Source organism: Alosa pseudoharengus, unplaced genomic scaffold (assembly GCF_046254945.1).
Source record: "Alosa pseudoharengus isolate Yale_2024_CS ecotype anadromous, Long Island Sound unplaced genomic scaffold, YU_APseudo_1.1 YU_APseudo_1.1_scf_3, whole genome shotgun sequence".
NCBI classification, from domain to species: Eukaryota; Metazoa; Chordata; class Actinopteri; order Clupeiformes; family Clupeidae; genus Alosa; species Alosa pseudoharengus.
In genome coordinates, this window is record NW_027468718.1 from 35,676,272 (window position 1) to 35,678,771 (window position 2,500).

General features: G+C 49.2%; 1 protein-coding gene across 1 annotated transcript in view; it reads left to right on the top strand.

Moving 5' to 3' along the window:
• The window catches only part of myo3b (myosin IIIB), a 139,738-nt gene that overhangs the window by 95,592 nt on the left and 41,646 nt on the right, over positions 1-2,500 (top strand). The window lies entirely within an intron of this gene.

Sequence of the window (2,500 nt, forward strand, 5' to 3'; positions counted from 1 at the left end):
CATTCTCTTTTCTTTCATCTTATTTATCCTCTCAAATTTCTACCACTTCTCACACACTCACTCTCCATCTCTCCTTCTCTTGTTCTGTCCTTCTCTCTCTCTTTCTCCACTTCCTCTCCTCCCCCTCTCCTCCTCCCCCTCTCTCCCTCACACTCACACACTCACACTCACATACCAGAAACAAGATGCCTCTTTATGCTGTCAACCTTTTCATCTGAAATGTAAATTCATTCTTACTCCCTGTGCCTTGACGGAGATCAAAGTGGGCACATTAACCTTCGCCGGGCTCAACCCCCTCCTCCTCCTCCCCTCCTCTCCTCCCCCTCTCCTCCCTCTCTCCTCCCCTGCCTTTCCCTCCCCTATCCTTCCTTCCACCCCCACACACACACACCCCACACCTCACTGGAGGACAGGGGCTCCTGCCAAAAGGGGACTGGCATGGGAGGGAGGGATGGAGCGAGAGAGGCAGGGAGGGAGGGATGGAGGGAGAGAGGGATGGAGCGAGAGAGGCAGGGAGGGAGGGATGGAGGGAGGGAGGGGGAGGGGCGCTGGCATTGTTCGGCATGCCTTCTCTGTGGGCCTCTCTCCTGGCACGGGTGTAGAGGGGGGTGGGGGTGGGCTGGGGGTCTGCTGGTACAGGGGGTTACGGGGCACAGAGAAGGGCTGTGTGTGTGTGTGTGTGTGTGTGTGTGTGTGTGTGTGTGTGTGTGTTTGCGTGTGTGTTTGCGTCTGTGTGTGTGTGTGTGTGTGTGTGTGTGTGTGTGTATGTATGTGTGTGCGTGTGTGTGTTGGGGAGGTGGGTTAAGCAGGGCATCGTTGGCTCCTTGCCGGGCAGGCTGTGTGGCGTGGGTGAGTGTGGGGTGTTTAGTGTGAGGTGTTTAGCGTGTGGTGGGTAAACAGTGCAGAGAGGCGCGCTGGTAAACACGCTGCTGGCACTGGCTTTGGTGCTACCACCTAAGTTATTGTGTGTGTGTGTGCGTGTGTGTGTGTGTGTGTGTGTGTGTGTGTGTGTGTGTATGTGTGTGTGTGTGTGTGTATGTGTGTGTGTGTGTGTGTGTGTGTGCATGTGTGTGTGTGCATGTGTGTGTGCATATGTGTGTTTGTGTGTGCATGTGTGTGTGTGTGTGTGTGCGTGCATGTGTGTGTATGTGTGTGTGGAGAGATACATCCTATTGTAAGTGGGGTTGAGCCCTTTGAACCCCTGAGCTCAGCACTCCAGCACGCCTGCCTTGTTGTTCCACCTCCTAACCCTACTGCTGCTGCGTGTGTGTGTGTGTGTGTGTGTGTGTGTGTGAGCGTGTGTGTGTGTAAGATTAGGCTACTGTGTTTGTGCGTGTGCGTGTGTGTGTTTGTGTGTGTGTGTCAGAGAGAGAGAAATGTGTATGTGTGTGTGTGAGTGAGAGAGAGAGAGAGAGAGATGTGTGTGTGTGTGTGTGTGTGTGTGTGTGTGTGTCTCTCTGTTCTGGAACACAAAAGACCAGCAGATCTTCACATGTCCGCGTGCCCCTCTGAGTGAAGTGGTGAGCGGTTCCTTGTTCATCACGGCACTTTGATTTGAAAGTGAGGCCCTCAGATGGCATTGTCAGGAGCCCCAACCCTTCTCTCAAGTGCAAGCGCACAAGTGTTTCTTTTGGAAAACACAAGAAGCAGCTTAACGGTCACTGCGCTCAATGCAAGTGGCATTCCTGCTTTTGTCCAATCGACAGCATGGAAATGAGGCTTTTATTGGTCATTCATCTTTTGTTTTTAGACATACCTCAGCCCTTCTGCTGTTGAGGGCTAGAGTAGACTGCGGTCTTCCTATCCCAGATCCCCATGTTATCCTAGCATTATCTTGCTATCCCAGATCCCCATGTTATCCTAGCATTAGCTTGCTATCCCAGATCCCCATGTTATCCTAGCATTAGCTTGGGGACACATGATTGTAATCTAGATCCCTGGTTGCTCCTACAACACTGGATCACCACAGAATTTTCATGATGGGTTGCTAAGCAGTTTTTCTTTTATTTCATTTTTTTCCACCTTTTCCCTTTCTCTCCTGTCTCTTTCACGCCCTTTATGCAATCTCTCCTTTATTTGTACTGCTTCCTCTGTCGTTTCCCCTTCTCTCTTTCTCTCCTTCTTTCTCTTTCTCTGTCATCATTATGTTTGTCTAAACAGTGTGTTATCAACGCCTCAGTGTACTGTAGAAGCTAAATGCTAAAGCACTTATAGGAATGCATAGAATCAAATGTCACTTGTATGAACAATGCTATATTACATCATATATCATATCATAGATCATATCATATTAGGAGAACATATGTCCAGTACAGAGGCTTCTTGGTAAAGTGACTACTCTGTGTGTTCACACTATGCTCATGTTACAGTAGATACTACTGGCCTGCTAAGTGTAGACTGTGTAAATAGTAGAGTATAGAGTATAGTATAGTAGAGTATAGTATGTGTGTGTTGGTAAGTATGCTAATAACAGTAAGCATGTGTGCATGTGTGCTTGCAG